The sequence below is a fragment of the Canis lupus genome, chromosome 2 (assembly GCF_011100685.1).
Source record: "Canis lupus familiaris isolate Mischka breed German Shepherd chromosome 2, alternate assembly UU_Cfam_GSD_1.0, whole genome shotgun sequence".
NCBI lineage: Eukaryota > Metazoa > Chordata > Mammalia > Carnivora > Canidae > Canis > Canis lupus.
This window is the reverse complement of record NC_049223.1, coordinates 13,584,714-13,606,034: the sequence shown is the minus strand read 5'-3', so window position 1 is coordinate 13,606,034 and position 21,321 is coordinate 13,584,714. Positions and strand designations below refer to the sequence as shown.

The following is a 21,321-nucleotide window of genomic DNA, read 5'->3' as shown; positions in this document are numbered from 1 at the left end:
TTTTTCTCTTTTGCCCTCCCTACGAAAATTCTGAGACTCCACTTACACTTATGTTAGACTCACAGGATTTATCCTATAGGGAATCAAGTTACTGTTCATCTTTCTCAATCTTTTTTCTCTCTATCCTTTTAACTGAAATTCTCAGTGTTTTCAAGTTCACTAACCTCTTCTCCTAAAAGATCTAATGTGCACTAATCCCACCTCATTAACTGTATTTTTCAATCTCTGGATGACTCAATTATTTTTTTTATATTTTATATCTCATTTCTCGTTATGTTTATTTATATGGACCATATTTACAAGAGCTGTTTTAATGTACTTGTCTGCTAATTATACCATCTCTGTCATTTTAGGGTCTATTTTTATTGTCTCCTGGTCATGAGATTTTTCTCTTGTTTTTTTATCAAGTAATGCTTGTTTGGATGCAATTTACTGTGAATGTTATGTTGCTGAGTGCCAGATTTTGTTATATTAATTTATAGAGTGTTAAACTTCTGCTAGACACTTAAATTACTTGTGGATTAACATGATTCTTTTGAGACTTGGTTTTAAGCTCTTTTATAACTTGTGTAGAGGAACCTTTATTCCAGCGCTCATTCTTATGAAGACCTGGTAAATTTCCACTTCTTTCAATTTGTACTTAGCAGCTTCTAGGGGTTTCAAACTGAATGCACAGTTTGGTGTTCAGTCAGATCCTCAAGAACACCCCTATGCAGATTTCAGGAATTCTTTCTGTGCCCAACACCCTCCTCGGAGAATGAGATTTAAATGTATCAGACTTTCCTATCTTGCTTCCTTACTACTTTCTTCCCTGCTCCATAGCAAAAGATACTCACTTCTAGATTCACATTACTGAGCTTTAAAGCTTGAAAGGAAAACTGATCTCCCTTTAAAAACTTGCTTGGCATATCTCACTAAAAAAGGGGGCAGCGACATAAAGGGTACTTATTTTATTTATACATACACACACACACACACACACACACACACACATCAGGAACTTAATACAGAAAAAGCACAGATTTTGCTTCTTAAGAAACTTATGCTTAGGGATGCCTGGGTGGCTCAGCGGTTGAGTTCCTGCCTTTGGCTCAGGGTGTGATCCTGGAGTCCCAGGACTGAATCTCACATCAGGCTCCCTGCATGGAGCCTGCTTCTCTCTCTGCCTATGTCTCTGCCTCTCTCATTCTCTCTCTCTCTCTCTCTCTGTGTGTCTCATGAATAAATAAAATATTTTTTTAAAAGAAAAAAAAACTTAAGCTGAAAAGGTAATAATATCAATAAATACTAAAAGTAGGACTCTCTACATCCAAACCACAATTACATTAAAAAGTATTTATTTCACTACCTTTTTTCTTAAAAATATTTGTCCTTTACTATTTGTATCGGTAGATGCCCAATCTGAGGCCCCCACAAACCACTGAATAGTTGATACATTTATTGAGAAAAAAATGAGATGTTTTTGGGGAGGCTGAAGACACATGTGGGTGGCAGGAAGCAAATGTTTCCTCCAAGCCTAGGCTGTCATAAACCCAGTTGATACCTTTTTTTAAAACAAATTGAGTAATAGTGCAAATTTCATTTTTGAATTTTCTTCTAATTACGTGATAAGCATAACTAAGAGTCACTTAATGGTCTTTTAAAACATGATCCTTAGCCAGGAATGGGGCTAAAGAGAGGTGAGTGAGGCACCTCTCTCTCCTTAGTCCCAGACCTGCTCTTAACAAACATAATATGAAGGTACTGAAATTCCCTGCTACTCAGAGTGGGGTCCATGGATCAGTATCAGCATTACCTGGGAACTTGTTAGAAATGTAATTATCTTGGGCCCCACCAGAGACTTCATCAAAATCTCATTTTAATAAGATATCCAGGTGATTCATATGTACATTAAAGTTTGAAAGGCAGTGCTCTAGTTTATCATTATTGAACTTCTGTACTATTTTCAATTATTTTGCTATAATAATTATTTTTCTATGATAACATTATAATGGAACTACCCTTATGTTCTCTTTCAAATTTGAAACTTCTGGGCAGCCCAGGTGGCTCAGCGGTTTAGCGTCGCCTTCAGCCCAGGGCGTGATCCTGAAGACCCGGGATCAAGTCCAATGTCGGGCTCCCTGCATGGAGCCTGCTTCTCCCTCTGCCTGTGTCTCTGCCTCTCTCTCTCTCCTCTCTCTGTTTCTCATGAATAAATAAATAAAATCTTTTAAAAATTTTTTGAAACTTCTAACCTGCTGTGAGATACCAGTTAATCAGGTTTCTTGGAAATATGAGTTACAGAATTCACAGATCAGTATAGCAAGTGGTTGTACACTTGAACTTGAATCCCAGCTCTGACAAAACTAGCTGTATACTATGGGCAATGATGTAACCTGTCTGAGACAGTTTCTTCATCTGTTAAATGAGGATTATAGTAATAGATACCTCACAGGATTGCTATGAGGATTAAGTTAGCTAAAACAGATAAAGCACTTAGAATATGGTGTTATTTATGTGCTTGCAATTAAAAGGAGAAATTAGTAAATAAAGAGGCTCTAAGTGAACCTGATATACCATTTTAAGGTTTGAATTTTCAAACATCTTCTGTATGTAGTTTAAAAGTCTCTTTATCATCTCATCCTTGATTCTAGGATCTGTCCTAAATAGATGAGTTTCACAGAGAAAAGTACATTACATTTAAAAATTGCATCTTCTCTTTCTTCCTATATTATTTCATTATCAGTTTTAAAAGGAACATGGATATATTAATATTCTGCTAAGGCCAGATGCAAAAATTAATCTTAATTGCCCAGGTGCAAGAGGTCAAGAACCATGATGCATATGCAATGCTCATGTTACCTTTACAACCAAGGAGGTACTACTGTCTATCTCTCCACGTAGGAGAATCCCTGGCTCATGTCAAGACAGGAATATCAATACAGGAGACAATCCAAACTGTATGTTTTGAATCAGAGCAATAGTTTTGTTTGGGTAAAGTCAACATAGGGACCAAGAAGGAACAGGAGTCAAATCTAAAAGACAGAAATAGATGTAATGGGAAAGGAGGCAGCAAAGTCAGAAACCCAGGAAAGATAGAGAAACAAGATGAGATGCAAGGTGAAAACATGTTAAGGAGTTTAGGCCTTCCTTAGCCAGTACAGTATATACATCACAGCGCTAATTTCATATTGGCCTGCCAAGCACTGTGCCGGGTGTGCTTCCTGCTCTGGTGCTGCAGGAAGCTGTCAGGCTGGGGGCAATGTGCCATCTTATTACTTAGGTCCTAGCTACCAAAGGAATAAAGTACAGTACTTTAGTATCCAGAGACCCTGAAAATTATTCTTTATTATATTATTCTTCCAAGTTCTATAGTCCAGGGGTTATAAGAAACTGGAATTTGCATGAATAGAGTTATCCAGGCCTAACTTAAAATCATTGATAACAAACTTCTTTATTAAGTCATATTTTTACCTTTCAAGATAAGGGAATGGTTATTTCATCCTCAAGGAAACATTCAAACATGATCATTAATTCTCAAAGGGCTTCTGATAAAAGAGAAATTATGGGGTAAATTTTCCATTTCTAGTAAACTCTGATCAAAGGCTATTTCCAAAAAAAAAAAAACCCAAAACAGGCTATTACTAAATATTATTTATTCTCTTTACTTCTGCGACTCAGTAAACTTTTGTTTAATAACTGAAATCCATCAGGGAATTTGTGCATATATGTGTTATTTATTTTAGAGCAAAAATTAATCAAAATAAATTTTAAATTAAAAAAATGGAAGAAAGAGAAATGCCTCAAAGTAATTTCCTTAAATGAGGACCTGGCCAATCTGACTGGAGTCAACCTGGAAAGTAGCTCTTCTTTGTCTTCAACTATTGGAAACTTCACCGAGAAGTGCTTACCCTTTATTGGTAAAAGTTTCCAATACAAATACAGGAGAATATATCTGAGGAAGACTCTGAGAATGAGTGCTATAGGAAAAAAAATTTTTTTTAAACTTATGTAATCTGAGATAGGAAGATGCAAATCAAATATCAGTTCTCTCATCCTCTACTCCAGCATATTTTCCCTCCACAAATCTTTGTGGCCTCAACCTGATCAGCCTCAATCATTCTCTGCCAGGGCTGGAGAACTCATGGTCCAGTAAAGGAGCCCAGTTTATTTGCATGTAGATGTAATTGCTGCCAACTTATTCATTATAGTGCTCATTATACTAAGCAGAAATTCTCTCTGTTGCTTCTCCCATTGAGTCTAGCTATGTCTTTCTACAGTTCTAAATCTCCAGTTCCTCTTCCACTTGAAAGCAATGCAGGATGGGTGCTTGGGTGGCTCAGTCAGTTAAGCATCCAACTCTTGGTTTTGGCTCAGGCCATGATCTCAGTGTTGTGACATCAAGCCCTGTATCTGGCTTCTGCAGAGTCCACTTGAGAGTCTTTCCCCATTTTTCCCCCTCTTCTGTGCTCTCCCGGCAAATCTACTCTCTCTCTAAGAAAGAAAAGAAAAGAAAAGAAAAGAAAAGAAAAGAAAAGAAAAGAAAAGAAAAGAAAAGAAAAGAAAAGAAAAGAAAAGAAAGAAAAGAAAAGAAAAGAAAAGAAAGAAGAAAAGAAAAGAAAAGAAAGAAAAGAAATAAACAGAAAAAAAGGCAAGAACGAAAGAAAGAACGAATAAAGCAATAAGAAAGAAAGAAAGAAAATGCAAATTACAGAAACTTAGAATAATAGAGCTGCAACATTTCTAGTGTAACTTCACTTACTACATACACTAAAGAGCCTTAGACATGTACCTTTGTTCTAAATCTACCTCCATGAGTATCAGGCTGGAAGCTGAACAGGTTGGAATGAGGGTGTAGGGTAGGGAGTAAGAAGGATCTAGTTGATTCCAATGGACTTAGAGAATTTAAGGAATTGCAAAAAAGGCCACTGCGGCTAGAGCAGAGTGAGCAAGACAGAGAATGATAGAAGATAAAGTCTGCAGGGGCTGGTAGAACATGGTAAGACAGGGTTTTATCCTGAGTGTGAGGGGTAGACACTCAAGGGTTCTGGAAAGGAAAATGACAGGAACTGTTTAACATAAAAAAAAAAAAAAAAAAAAAAAACACTTTTGACCCCATATGGAGAACTGATTGGAGAGGTGCAAGGAGGAAATAAGGAGAGCCAGATACAAGGCTGCTGCTATCACCCAGGTAACTTATGATGATGATGACAGGTTGGATTATACTAGGAAGAAGTAGAGGGGTGGTAATACAGGAGTATTTGGGATATATGTTGAAAGGAGGGTATATAACCTAACTGATTGGACTGGAATTGGGTTAAGAAGGAAAGAGAAAACTCAAGATGGCCTCTAGTTTTGGCCTAAGCAACTATGTGGACCACTTAGTGAGATGAAGGAGGGAAGAAACAAATTTGGGGAAGAGAGTTCTAGAGTTCTGTTTCAAACACGTTAAGTTTGAAATGTTTATTAAGACTTTCAAATAGATGTTGAATAGGCAGCCATAGATATGACCCTGAAGTTCACAGGAAAGATCAAGGTAAAGAATAAACCTGGGAGAACAGAGGCATTTAAAACAAGAGGCCAGATGCATTTTATGCTTTCAAGTGTAAGAGGAACTAAAGATTTAGAGCTACAGAAAGATATAGTTAGAATTGATGGGGAGAAGTTAGAGAGAGATAGATTTTTGCACAGTATAATGTGCACTATGATGACTAAGTTAATAACTCTTATTCTTCTTCTTCAAAAAACAACTGGAATTACAATTAACCCTTGAAAAGCATGGGTTTAAACTGTGTGATTGTTTTGTTATTGTTATCATTGTTTGGGTATAGTACTGCATTATAAATGTATTTTCCCTACAATTTTCTTAATAACACTTTCTTTTCTCCAACTTATTTTAAGAATACAGTATATAATACATATAATGTACAAAATATGTGTTAATTGACTATTTACATTATTAGCAAGTCCTCCTGTCAACAATAGGCTATGCGTAGTTAAGTTTTAGTGGAGTCAAAAGTTATATGTGGATTTGACTGTGAGGTGGGCAAGACCCCTAAAGCCCACATTGTTTAAGTGTTTATCCACAAAGTACATAGCCACCCATCATAATCTTTAAAAACCACCTTTCAAAGTCATGTGCCTACTCTATTTCTGACTCCTATCCTATTTACTGAGTCTGGATAGCTGAATTTCACGTGTCAGCTGCTCAATTACCAGATCTCTGGCCTCTGGCATGTGTCTTGGCTTCTGAATCCAAATTTTCACCCCAACTAACAACTTCTAGTTGCCCAACACTGACCAGGAGACACGCTGAGATCATGTTTCCCAGAGCTGCCAAGAGTTCTTGGCTTATGATCAATGAAGCACACAATGAGTGACTGTTCAGCAGTTAATCAGGTGACAGAGAACCACTGACATGTTAGGGAACTGTACAATGAGCCAGATCAAGGCTGGAACAGAGAACAAGAGATTATACTCCAGGCTAGTCACCCCAGGGAAATCTGGTCTAGGTTACCCAGTGTAGTCAGACATCCTTTTCCCCAGAAGAGTTAAAGTACTCTGAAGTTTACCACATATCCATGGATTAAGGACTTCCTGGAAGCTGGTAACATTATGAACCAAACAGTAGGTACTGCATGCCATGGGTACCTGTTCTTTCTGCATCAAAGCCTCAGTGTTGGCCTGGAGACATCTGTTACTTTCCCACCACATCTATAAAGGGAATTTCAAACTATTTTTGTATTTGTGAAGGTTAAATGGGATCACTCCAAGTAAAGTGCCTGGTACATAGACAGTGCTCAATACATATTAACTACTCTCATTTATACTTTAGAGAACCACAAAAAGACAGTCAGCTGAATGATAAAATATGTCTCTGAAAAACATTTTTAGTGCTCTCCTAGCAAAAAGAATAATATAAGAAGATTTTTTTTAATGTACGAACTATTATGTTATCAATAGAATTTAAACTTGTCCTGAAAAAGCTCTCTTCCATTTTTCTGAACTTCCCTACCAAGATTTGGCAAAATTACATTACACAACTAAGAGATAAAGATGTCAATTTTATTAACATGACATTGATTAACACCAATTCTGAATAAATACCATCAAGCAAAACAGAAACCTCTAAGCCTAGTAATTATTCTGCAACAGTCACTCAGGCCTGTTGTTGTTTTACATGTCTATATCCTTTAAGTATAATATATTTCTATTTCCCTTTATGAAATTTAAGTTTAACTAAAGTCATTAAAGTTGGCAACAGAAGCAGGAAACCATTTATGAGACCAGCATGGCTATTTTACTTTTATTAATGAAAAGTTATATAATAGTTTCAGCAAACTACAGAGTTCCATTCTGGTAGTCTTTTAATATTTATAGAAATTTAAGAGTTATACTGCTAGAGTTCATTTTTGAAACTGAGAGTTTCTATTCTCTGACAGCAATCAATTATTTTAGCTCAATTACAGAAATGGTTATTTAAAAGTTACATTCATCTTTATTCATACTCCTTAACAATAGGTCAACTGTGTCTTGTACTTGACCTAGTAGCTCACATAGGTCTAAATGAACAACACTGCACTGAGAGCGTCTCAACCCCACAATGAAGGCCCATCACTGGGCTTTTTTGCCTCCAACAGTACATTAAAGAGAAGAAAAAGGAAAAAAAGGCAGTACACCTAGAACCTGCTTATGTTAATATAAAGTACTGCACTAAACTACCAAAGGGCATAGATGCACCTTAAAAGAATCAAAAAGCAAGTATGTAACCAGGCATAAGCAGACAGTCACAAACACCAAGCGAATATCCAAAACCCAAAATCCCACGCCTCCTGTGAAATGAAACCTATAGTCACATTATTTCCTTGTACCTCTATTCATGGTCTGAATTTTTTAAAGGTAAGTGATAATTCTAATTTTTCAAATTATTACAGAGAAAAGCTACTGCAAAACTACAATTTTCAAATAAATAAAGCTTGATTTTTTTTCTGCTTTAACTGAATTTTTATTTGGGAATAATTTTAGATTTACAGAAAAGTTGCAAGGATACTATGGAATTCCTTTATACCTCTCACTCAATTTCCCCTGAAGTTACATCTCACATCGTCATGGTTTTGTCAAGACTAAGGAATTAATGCTGATATACTGCCATTAATTAAGCTGCAGGCTTATTTGGATTTTTCACTAACACCTTTTTTCAGTTGTAAGGTCTAATCCAAGTACCACATTGCATGTATTGATTTTTTTTTTTTCTTTTTAGTGCTTTCAGTTCTGGAACATGCCAAACTTGTGTGTCTTATTAGATGTCTTCATGATAAACATGACAGAGAATAACACTCAGCTCCCTGGAAAATATGACTTATCAGATATTAGAGAAACATTAAGATTCATGTAAACATGATATTTCTACTAATGTTTTTCTAAAGAGAAAAAGAAGTAAGTCACTTTGTCAGGAACTTTGTTAGGAATCTATGAGATCAAATTATTTAATGTCTCAGAAATATCTCTTCAAAAAATGCTTGTCACTTACCTATCTCTCAAAGCTCCAATAAATAGTCCTAAGACATACAGTAAATCCTTTTAACTAATCCTGTAATAGAATGTAAAGTATTATTATAATCATATTCAAATAATCCATTTTTATCAAACATATGTAGATACTGCCTTCCTTTCATTCCTAAACTTCAGTTTTAATTACTATATATTTTTATTAAGGTAACAAAAGAACTAATTTAAGGGAGAATAATTCAGGAAACTTATTACATGTCTTTAGTTTAAAAATGAAGGCATACAAAATTTAATAAAAGTTTTAAGATGAATAGAAAATGTTCCACAAAAAAGAAATGCCAAATGAATGAAACCAACTAGGAAGAATGCTTCACATTCTTTCCACATACGTAATGCTGTAGAAATTACTAAACAGTCACAAACAAGTGAATCATATTGAGGGCATAGTCTTTTGATGGGACAACAGTAATCCAAAGTTTGGAGTTAGAAGGTTTTTGAAAAAAATACATCTCTGGTAAAGTGTCTTTGTGTGTCAGTTTGTCTGAGACAGTCCCAATGTATGCCTATTGTCACAGTGTCCACTCAATTTATTATTTCTTTTAGATTTTTCTTATTCAGTGCTATTTTTTTTAATGGTAGCAGTGTAATAATTCTGGATTTTCACTTTTAGGTTCTGCCATTATCTTGTCAAGCACTATGAGATGCATGTGCAGAGAACCCAGCTGCCAATTTTTTTTTTATTTTTTAATTTTTTTTATGATAGTCACACAGAGAGAGAGAGAGAGGCAGAGACACAGGCAGAGGGAGAAGCAGGCTCCATGCACCAGGAGCCCGGCGTGGGATTCGATCCTGGGTCTCCAGGACCGCGCCCTGGGCCAAAGGCAGGCGCCAAACCACTGCGCCACCCAGGGATCCCCTAGCTGCCAATTTAACATGTAGTTCAGTCTGAAAGACTTTGACCAGTAACCCACTTTTGGATGGGCTGTAACTGATAATTTATTCTCAAAGACAGCACCCAAGCCACTCACAGGAAAAAAAGTGCGCTCAGACAGGAATAGTTAGAGACAACTAACTCCTTCAGTCTTGGGTGGAAGTCGAAGAAATATTCAATGTCGCTGCCCCTGCTTATGACTAACTCTAAGACCAATTTAAGAAAAGCAGATGGAGAGGTTTTACATATTACTCTATAAAGCATGACTTTTCATTTAGATCAAATGATTGTTCTTTAAACTTATCTCTCTCAATCTTAATTACAATTTACTTTGTTTACACAAAGTTAAGTGATAGCTGTTATTTTTTCTTCTTTTTTTTTTTTAAAGATTTTGTTTTTATTTATTCATGAGAGACAGAGAGAGAGAGAGAGAGGCAGACACAAGCAGAGGGAGAAGGGGACTCCATTCAGAGAGTCTGATGTGGGATTCGATCCTCGAACTCTGGGATCACACCCTGAGCCAAAGGCAGATGTTCAACCGCTGAGACACCCAGGTGTCCCAGATAGCCGTTACTTTCTTGGCTCTGTTAACAAAAGAAATTCACACTTAAAAATTATGCCAGCTTTCTAATTGTGTGAAAACTCAGTTAATTTCCCTTTCTTTTCATAACTGATTTAGAGAATAATTCAATAAAACAATATGCATACAAATGTACTGTTGGACTAATAACGTCCAAAAATTTTATATATTTGCAATAACAACATATAGAAAGCAGGTAAGAGTAAAGCTGTACTAGAGTAAGGAAATAACACCAGATGGGAACTCAAATCCAAAGGAATACTAGAAAAGAATGAAAAATAGAAAGGCTAATATAATTAATTCTATAAATATGTATTTGCTCTCTTTTCTTCTCTCAACATACAATTGAAAAGACATATGATTAGTGGCACCTAGGTGGCTCCATCTGTTTAGTTTGCCTTCAGCTGAGGTCATGATCTCAGGATCCTGGGACTGAGCCCCATATCAGTCTCTCCGCTCAGCAGAGAGTCTGCTTGTCACTCTCCCTCTGCCTCTCCCCTCACTTGTACATGTGTTCTCACTCTCTCAAATGAGTTAATTAATTAATTAATTAATAAAAAAGTAAAAAGCATGAGATTATATAAAGTAAAAATTATAACAATATATTGTTGGATTTCTATAATATATAGACATAAGATGTGTAATAATAGCAAAAAGTGGGGAGAGAGAAAAATGGAACCATACAGGAGAAAAGTATATTTTGCTGAAAGTAAGTAAACTGAGAAATAGATTCTTCTATGTTAAAATGTATACTGCGAAGTCTAGAGCAAATACTAAGAAAATAACTCAAGATACATAATTTAAAAATGATTAAAGGACTCAAAATACTACACTGGAAGACATTCACTTAATTCAAAAGAATTCAGTTAAATTTAAAAGAATTCAAGGGAACAAAAAAGGCATGAGATCTATAGAAAACAAAAAGCAAAATAGCAGATGTAAATCCAACAATATCAGTAATATTAAATGTGAACAGATTAAACAGCCCAATCAAAAAGCAGAGTTATCAGATTGTATTTTTTAAAATCCAATGATTTTTTTCAAAAAATACAGTACTGGTAAATGTATTTTCTCTTCTTTTCCTTATGATTATCTTTTTTTTATTAAAGATTTTATTTATTTAAGAAAGAAGAGAGTGAGCATGCGCACACATAAGCACAGGGGAGGGGCATCGGGAGGAGGAGAGCAAACTCCTTGCTGGGCAGGGAGCCTGCCTTGGGGCTCAATCCCAGGACCCTGAAATCATGACCTGAGCTGAAGGCAGATGCTTAACTGACTGAGACACCCAGGCACCGCCCCCCTCCTTATGATTTTCTTAGTAACATTTTCTTTTCTCTAGCTTACTTTATTGGAACATGTAACATACCAAATAACATACAATGTATACAAAATATGTGTCAATTGACTGTTGTTATTGGTAAGGCTTCTGGTCAACAGTAGGCTATTAGTAGTTAATTTCAAGGGGAGTCAAAAGTTATATGTGGATCTTCAATTGTGCTGGGAGTCAGCACCACAAACTCCCTGTTCAAGGACAACAGTGTCTCTACAGGAGAAACATTTTAGGTTCAATGATACAAATAGGCTGAAAGGAAAAGGAAGGAAGGAAAAAGACACACTATGCAAAGAGGAACCATAAAGAATCAGAAAAAATAAAATTTAAAACAATGATGGAAGAATCAAAGAGTAAACTATTCAAAACCAATAATGGAAGACATTATATCCCCTTCTGATATTAGATGGAACAACCAAGGAGAAAATCCACAAGGAGATAGAAGATTTGAACAAATTATAGGCTAATGAGATCTAATAGGCATCTATACAACATTCCACTCAAAAACAACACCATACACATTCTTCTTAAGTGTACATGAAACATTCTCTAAGGTAGACAAAATTCAGGCCATGGACAAGCCTCAATAATTTAAAGGGATTAAAATCACACAGTGTTCTGTGACCAGATAGAATGCAATTAGAAATCAGTAATCGAAGGAAATTTTGGAAATTCACAAATATGTGGAAATAAAACTATACACTCGTAAATAACCAATAAGTCAAAGAAGAACTTATAGAGGGAATCAGAAAATTCCCTGACATGAATGAAAACCAAAACAATATACCAAAACTCATGGGGTACAGCTAAAGAAAGCAATGCTTAGAGTAAAATCCATAGCTCTAAATGCTTATATGAAAAAAGAGGAAAGTTCTCAAATGAATAACCTAAACTTCCATCTTAAGAACCAAGAAAAAAAAAAGAGAAAATAGAAAAGCAAGCAGAAGGAAGGGATCAATAAAGATTAAAGTGCGAACAAATAAAATACAGAATAGAAAAACAAGAAAAAAATCAATGAAAACAGAAGCTGATTCTTTGAAAATACTGGCAAAATTGACAAGTCTTTAGCTGGAGTAACCAAGAAAAAAAAAGGAAGGAACACACAAATTACCAGAATTAGGAATGAACAAAAGAACATTACCACTGACCTTCCAGAAATAAAAGTTATTATAAAGTAATACTATGAACAAGTGTACATCAACCAATTGAGTGCCTGGATGAAAAGAACAAACTCTTAGAAAAACTCAAACTACTACAATTGACTGAATTAAAAATAGAAACTCTGGGGATCCCTGGGTGGCGCAGCGGTTTGGCACCTGCCTTTGGCCCAGGGCTTGATCCTGGAGAGCCAGGATCGAATCCCACGTCGGGCTCCCGGTGCATGGAGCCTGCTTCTCCCTCTGCCTGTGTCTCTGCCTCTCTCTCTCTCTCTCTCTCTCTGTGTGTGTGACTATCATAAATAAATAAAAATTTAAAAAAAAAAACTCTGAATAAACCTATAACAAATAAAGAGATTGAGTTAGTAATTAAAACACTTCCAACAAAAAGAAGCGCAGACCCAAGGGCTTCATTAGTTATATATACACATATATAAAAGTATATACACACACATATATACATAAATGGAGAGAATACTCCCATAAGCCAGTATTACTCTGATACCAAAATTAGACAAAGGCATCATAAGAAAACTACAGACCAACATTCTTTATGGGTACAGATGCAAAAATCCTCAACAAAATACTAGCAATGCAAATCCAGGAATATGTAAAAAGTATTAAGACCATGACCAAGTGAGATTTACACTAGGAATGCCAAGTTGGTTCAATACACACATGCACACAAAAACCTAATGCATATTATATTAACTAAGTTAACCAATACTACATTAACAAAAATTTTTTTTTTACTTTTTTTTTAAATTTTTATTTATTTATGATAGTCACAGAGAGAGAGAGAGAGAGAGGCAGAGACATAGGCAGAGGGAGAAGCAGGCTCCATGCACTGGGAGCCTGATGTGGGATTCGATCCTGGGTCTCCAGGATCGCGCCCTGGGCCAAAGGCAGGCGCCAAACCGCTGCGCCACCCAGGGATCCCTACATTAACAAAATTTTTTAAAACTACATATCAATAGACACAGAAAAAGCATTTGCCAAAATCCAACACCCTCATAAAAAGCTTTCAACAAACTAGGAATAGAAAGGAACTTCCTCAAACAGACAAAGACATCTCAAAACCTCACAGTTAGCATCATACTCAATAATGAAAGACTGAATGTGTCCCTCCTAAAATTAGAAACAAGAGAATTATGTCCTATTTCTTACTACTGCTGCCTAACATTTCACTGCAAGTTCTAGCCCATGCAATTAGGCAAGAGAAAACAAAAAAAAGAAAGCATCCAGATTGGAAAGGAGCAACTATAATCATCTCTATTCATAAATGACAATTTTGCATATAGAAAATCCTAAGGAATCTCTTTTTAAAAAAAGCTTTTAGAATAACCAACCATGTACCAAGGTTGCAGGATACAAGAATAATATACAAAATTCTTTTCTCTATACAACAGCAATGACCAACCCAAAAATGAAATAATGAAATTATAAAAACAATTCCATTTACAATCACAACAAGAAGATAAAAATATTTAGGAATTTATTTAACAAAAATAGCATAAGACTTGCACAGTGGAAACTACAAAATTCTGTTAGAAGAAATTAAAGACAACTTTAATGGAAAAACATACCCTGTTCATGTACTGTTAAGACTTAATATTGTTAGGATGTCAATACTTTCCATCTTGGTCTACATATGCAGCAGAATTCTTATTACAATCCAAGCTGCCTTTTCTGCAAAAATTGAAAAATTTATCTTGAAATTCACACGGATATGCAAGGTACCCAAAAGAGTCAAACAATCCTAAAAAATAAAAAAGATAGTTGGAAGATTCACATATCCCAATTTGGAAACTTACTGTATACTTATAGTTTAATTGATATAGTAAGGTACTGGTATACAGATAAACATGTAAAACAATGGAAAGAAACTGAGAGTCCAGAAATAAATTCTTACATCTATGGTCAATTTTAATTTAATAGGGCATCATCCAAAACAATTTAATGGAAAAAATATAGTCTTTTTAAACAAATGGTACAAGGGCAACTGGATATCCACAATCAAAAACATGAAGCTAGACTTCTTTCTTACATCACACACAAAAATTAACTAAAAATGGATCACAGACATCAATGTAAATGCTAAAACAATAAAACTTCTAGAAAACAGAGTAGTAAATCTTTGTGACTTTGGATTAGACAATGGTTTATTAAATATACCAGAAATACAAGAGACAAAAAGAAAAAATAAACTAGGACATCTCTAAATTAAAATATTTTGTGCTGCAAATGATATACTATCAAGAAAATTGGGGGAAAAAACAGAATGAAAGTAAATAACTGTAAATCATATTTCCAAAAAAGAAACTGTTACCAGTAATAATGAACTCTTCTAATTCATTAATAAAAACTAAACAATTATTTAATTAAAAATCAAATAATAAGCAAAAGGTTTGAATAGACATTTCTATGCAGAAGATTTACAAATGTCTAATAAACACATGAAAAGATGACCAACATCATTAACCACTGGGGAAATGCAAGTGAAAACCACAATACATTTTTAATCAATTTAATATTCAGTGAGACAACACTTTATAGCCAATATGATGGCTATAATCAAAAAGAGAAATAACAAGTATTGATTCAGATGTGGAGAAATTAGAATCCTCTATATTGCCAGTGGGAATGAAAAATGGTGCAGCCAATTAGAAAAACATTTTGGTAGTTCCTCAAAAAGTTAAAACATAAAGTACCATTTGACCCAGCAAGTCCCACAACTAAGTAAGTACTCAAAGGCAATGAAAACATACATCCATACAAAAACTTGGACATAAATGTCATACCAGCATTAATCATAAGAGCCAATAAGTGGAAACGACCCAATGCCCTTCATCTGATGAATGGATAAACAAAATGTGACATATCCATACAATGAAATAGTATTCAGCAATGAAAAGAATTAAAATATTTACTACATCATGAATGAATCTCAAAGGCACTATACCTAAGTGAAAGAAGTCTGACACAACAGACTACATATAGTATGATTCAATTTACATAAAAAATCAGAATAAGCAAATGTATACACAGAAAGTAGATTAATGATTGCCAAGGCTGGGGTGATTGGAAAAATAGGGATGGGGAGTGACTGCCAACAGGTATGATGAAAATGTTCTAAACCTAGATTGTAGTGATGTTGTATAATTCTGTAACTATACTAAAACCACTAAATTATATACTTTAAATGAGCTAATTTAATGGCATGGAAATTGTATCACAATAACCATGTTATTATTTTGGTTAAAACCAAACTATAATGTCTAAGGAAGCTAATTAACTCCATAAATAATAAAAAGAAAAATGTAAGGGATTACTATGAAAATTGGGGTAATGATTACATAAGAGAGAAGGTTGTGATAGACACAGGACACATGGAAGAGTTTCAAAGATGACTGACAAAGATCTATTCCCTACCTGGGTGTTATCAGCATTGTAATAATTCAATAAACCATGTATTTGATTTAAATGGGTTTCCATATCTATGCTTTATTTCATAATAAAAACACATTTTTAAGGGACATGTTTGGATTTTTAAAATATGAGATTATATCCCAATCATCTGACTAAATTATTGCTAAGACAACAATAAAAATACCCTGTATCTGTATACAATTATTGAGCACTTGAAACATGGCTAGCATGACTGAGGAACTGAATTAAAAATTTTTTTTATTACCGAAGTATAGTTGACATATGTGTTAATTTTCAGGTATACAACAGTGATTTGACAATTCTATACATTATACAATATTCACCATGATTAAGTGTAATTACCATCTGTCACCATACATCATTATTATATTATTGACTGTATTCCTCGTGCTGTACATTTCATCCTCGTGACATTTATTTATAACTGGAATTTTGTACTTCCTTATCCCTTTAACCTATTTTACTCTTCCCTTCACTGCCCTCCCTTCTCCCTCCCCCTTCCCCCCAGCAACTACCAGTTGTGGTGCCTACTGGCCAGCTGTATGACTTCTTTGGAAAAATGTCTATTTAGATCCTCTGCACATGTTTAATCAGATTATTTTGAGGATTTTTGTGTTGAGCTGTAGAAGTTCTTTGTATATTTTGGATATTAACCTGTTATCAGAAGTATCATTTGCAAATATCTTCTCCCGTTCAGTAGGTTGCCTTCTCATTTTCTTGATGGTTTCCCTTGCTGTGCAAAAGCTTTTTGGTATAGTCACAATTAGTTTATTTTTGCTTTTCCTTCCCTTGCCTGAGGCAACATATCCATAAATATGATGTTAAAGCCAAAAAATCCAACAGCTTACTGTCTATGCTTTCTTTTAGGACTTTCATGGTTTCAGGCCTCACATTTAGGTCTTTAATCCCTTTTGAGTTTATTTTTGTGTTTGAGTAAGAGTGGTCTAGTTTCATTCTTTTGCATGTAGCTATCCAGTTTTCCGAATACCATTTATTAAAAGAGATTTTTTCCCCCATTGTGTATTCTTGGCTCCTTCATCACAGATTAATCAACCATATAAGCTTGGATTTCTTTCTACTCTGTTCCACTGATCTATGTATCGTGTGTGCACCCGCTCACCACTACCATATTGTTTTGATTACTACAGCTTTGTAGTATATCTTGAAATCTGGCATTTTGATATTTCTAGCTATGTTCTTTCTCAAGATTTTTTTTTGGGGGGGGGTGCTAATTGAGGTCTTTTGTAGTTCTATACAAATTTTGGGGTTTTTTTTGTAATTATATAGTTTATTGATGTATTCACTGTCTGTCTAGCCTCATCCATTACACTGTAATTTCCCTGAGGGCAGAGAGTAAGTATGTTTTCATCACCGTTATATGCCTGCCCCATTAGTGTATTACTTAGTACTTAAAGAATCTCAAAAAAAAATCATTAAAAATATCAGCAGTACACAACAAAGAAAAAGACTGTAATTATATGAGGTGAAAATTTTATGAGTATTTGTTCTAGTTCTGTGAAAAATATTGTTGGTATTTTGATAAGAATGGCACTGACTCTGTTTCAGGTACTATGGACATTGTTTTGGGTACTACGGACATTTTAACATTAATTCTTCCGATCCATGAGTATGCTATATCTCTCCATTTGTTTGAGTAATCTTCAATTTATTTTATCAGTGTCTTACAGTTTTCAGAATATAGGTCTTTTACTTCTTTGGTAAATTTATTCCTAGGTATTTTTTTTTGGTCCAATTTAAAATAGAATTATTTTCTTAATATCTCTTTCTGCTGGTTTGCTATTAGTGTATAGAAAAGCAACAGATTTCTGTAAATTAATTTTGTATAGTGCAACTTCACTGAATTATTTATCAGTTCTAGTTTTTTGGGGGCTTCTATATACAGTACTATGTCATCTGCAAATAGTGAGTTTTAATTCTTCTTTACCAACCTGGATGCCTTTTATTTCTTTTTCTTGTCGATTGCTGCAATTAGGACTTCCAGTATACGTTGAATGAAAGTAGTAAAAGCAGACATCCTTGTCTTATTCCTGATCTTACAGGAAAAGCTTTCAGTTTTTGAAACTGAGATCATGTTAGCGGGGGGTCTGTCATAGTCTTTATTAAGTTGAACTATGTTTCCTCTAAACCTCTCTTTGTGGAGAGTTTTTATCATGAATGAATGCTGAATGTTGTCAAATGCAATTTCTCCATCTACTGAGATGATCATGTGGTTTTTACTCTTCCTCTTGTTCATATGATGAATCATATTGAATGATTTGCAGATACTGAACCCTCCCTGTAGCCCTGGAATAAAACCCACATCATCGTCATAAATAATCCTTTTAATATATTACTTAACTTGTTTTGTTGTTATTTTATTGAGGATTTTTGCATCTATGGTCATCAGGGATTACTGGCCTATTGTTTTCTTTTTTTGTAGTGTCTTTGTCTAGTCTTGGCATTAGGGTAATATTGGCTTTATAAAGGTAATTTGGAAGTTTCCTTCTTCTATTTCTTGAAATAGGGAGAATCAGTATTAATTTTTCTTTGAATGTCTGGTAGAACTCACCTGTGAATCTGGTCCTGGACTTTTGTTTGTTGGTAATTTTTTTTTATTATTGATTCAATTTATTATTAGTCATCAACTTCAAATTTTCTATTTCTTCCTCATTCAGTTTTGGAAGGTTATATGTTTCTAGGAATTCACCCATTTTCCTATGTTATCCAATTCGTTGGCATAAAATTTTTCATAGTAGTTTCTTAGGATCCTTTATATTTCATGATATCAATATCTTTATATGGTATCAGTTGTTATTTCTCCTCTTCCATTTCTAATTTTGAGTCCTTTTTTCTTGACAAGTCTGGAAGTTTTATCAATTTTATTTATATTTCCAAAGAAACAGCTCTTGGTTTCATGGGTCTTTTCTTTTTTGCCTCTATTTCATTTATTTCTGTTTTGATCCTTATTATTTCTTTCCTTCTACTAACTTTGAGCTTTTGTTTCTTTTTTGTCCCTTTAGGTGTAAGGTTATATCACTTATTTGAGATTTTCCTTATTTCTTGATCTAGGACTTTATTACTATAAAAACTTTCCTCTTAGAACTGCATTTGGTGGGTCCCACAGATTTTGAGCTGTTGTGTTTCCATTTTCATTTGTCTACATGTATTTTTTAATGCATCTCTGATTTCTTCATTGATCCACTTGTTGTTTAGCAGCATGCTATTTAGCCTCCATGTGTTTGTGGGATTTTTTTCCAGTTTTCTTCTTGTAATTTATTTCTAGTTTTATTATTCTGTGGTTGGAATAAAAATGTTTGATGTGATTTCAATCTTAAATTTGAAACTTACTTTGTGGCCTAACACATGCTCTATCCTGGAGAATGTTCCATGTGCACCTTGAATACATATTCTAGTATTTGGGGATGGAATGTATATATATCTGTTAAGTTCATCTGGTCTAATATGTCATTCAAAGCCACTGCTCCTATCCTGTATCTGTGCTGTCCAATACAATTATTGAGCACTTGAAATGTGGCTAGCATTTCAAGTGCTCAATACTGAACTGAATTATTAATTTAATTCTAACCAGTTTAAATGCAAATTTAAATAGCCACATGTGGTTGATGGCTACCACGTGCACAATGCAGGCTTAGAGCATATAACTACTATGAAATTTCTAGCAGATACAAATTTTCAAAAACAGTGGATAAATAAGCTAACATTTAAAATATTAAAAATAAAATTTCTGTATCACAGAGTTGGCAGCTTTATAATAATATAAATATAATAATTTTTAAGTCTGTATAAATTTCTCAAAAAAGCAATAAACAAGAAGTATATATATATGCACATATATATATTATACATATTAATGTATAATGTATGTATATATGTAAATATATATATCAGAAAATTTTGGGATCAGTTGTTCTCATCTTACCGGACAGAGCTCTTAATACACCAAAGAACTCTTAACAGCAGTGCTATTTCCAGATTTCATCCAAACTCTCAAGAAAATGAAAAAAGCAACCTAATTTGAACATCACTCAAGTGTTTTCTATAATCTATCACCAACCCCTATCGCTGCTCAGTACAGACTACAAGAACCATGAATTTTACTAGAATCTAAACAAATCCAACTAAAGCCTAAGGTGTCACCCTCCTATTTGTTTCCCAGTCCTAAGTGCTTCCGATTTGATTTTATGACCAGTTTCTATCACTAAAAATGGTCCTTAACTTTCAGTCACTTGACAAACATTTCTTATTATGTTAGGTGCTCTATTAGGAAATGGATGAAAAGTACAATCTTTATCCTTAAAGAAATTATAGTCCAGAGGGAGCAAGCACCCAATAAACTGGCAGAATTAAATGGTGGTTAAGTGCTAAATGAGTGCCATTTACAAACTTGTATGGTTACACAGAAAAGGAACACCTGATTTCCAGGAATAAAATAAGAAAAGGTATCAGAGAAGTGAGGCAATAGCAGAGGCATCCCTAAGCTAAGTCTTGGAAGATAAGAAGGACCTTCCAAAGCAGTCAAGGGGGTAAGAGAAGTGTTTCAGGCAAGAAGAAAACATGCAAAGGCTCAAAAACTCAACAGCATTCAGAATGGAGGCAAGTTCAGTACTGAAGTAGAGTAAAGCAGAAGAGGGGAGAAAAGAACACTAGACAGGTGGGCAGAGACTCAATCCTGAAGCTCTTTGCTTGCATGGTACAGAGACTGGGTTTTATCTGGAAGATGCAGGAGTCCAAAGAATTTTGAGTTCAGGAATAATGTGATCAGATTTGCATTTAAAAAATCACTCTGCAATAGGAAAAGAATAAATAAGAGAAAATCAGATAGGAGATAGGATGAGCACTTTAGAGATCATTCTAGTGGCATAAGTGAAAAGAAATGAGTGCTCCAAATAAGCAGAGACAATAGGGATGAAGACAAAATGATGCATTTAAGGAATATTTAGAGTATGAAACATGAACTGACTGTGTATGGGGATAAAGGAGAATAAAAAAACAAGGTGGGTTCCAGAGTTTACTTGAGAAAAAGGACACTGGTATTCATCAATAAGACAGAATACAGGAAGAACAAGAAATGCAGGTTTGAGGGATGCCTGGGTGGCTCAGTGGTTGAGCATCTGCCTTTGCCTCAGGGCGTGATCCCAGATTCCCAGAATTAAGTCCCACATCTGGCTTCCTGCATGGAGGCTGCTTCTTCCTCTGCCTATGTCTCTGCCTCTCTGTCTCTCTTGAATAAATACTTAAAAAAAAAAAGTGCAGGTTTGAAACTCATGAAGAAGGTAGTAGTTAATAAAACCAATAATAACAAAAGTAAGCTCAAATCTATAAGCCCCAACTCAGACTTATTGAATTAGAAACTCTAGGGTGGAGC

General features: G+C 34.7%; 1 protein-coding gene across 14 annotated transcripts in view; it reads right to left on the bottom strand.

The window, feature by feature from the left end:
- The window catches only part of ZNF438 (zinc finger protein 438), a 402,501-nt gene that overhangs the window by 118,034 nt on the left and 263,146 nt on the right, over positions 1-21,321 (bottom strand). For 3 of the 14 annotated variants that reach the window (XM_038529903.1, XM_038529902.1, XM_038529905.1), the window contains one exon: positions 8,510-8,569. The exons of 10 other annotated variants lie outside the window; for them this stretch is intronic. The gene's annotated coding sequence lies outside the window, so the exon portion shown is untranslated. Of the gene's footprint in view, positions 1-8,509; positions 8,570-14,071; positions 14,245-21,321 lie in introns of all 14 variants that reach the window. One more of the 14 variants, XM_038529908.1, reaches the window with a different exon arrangement.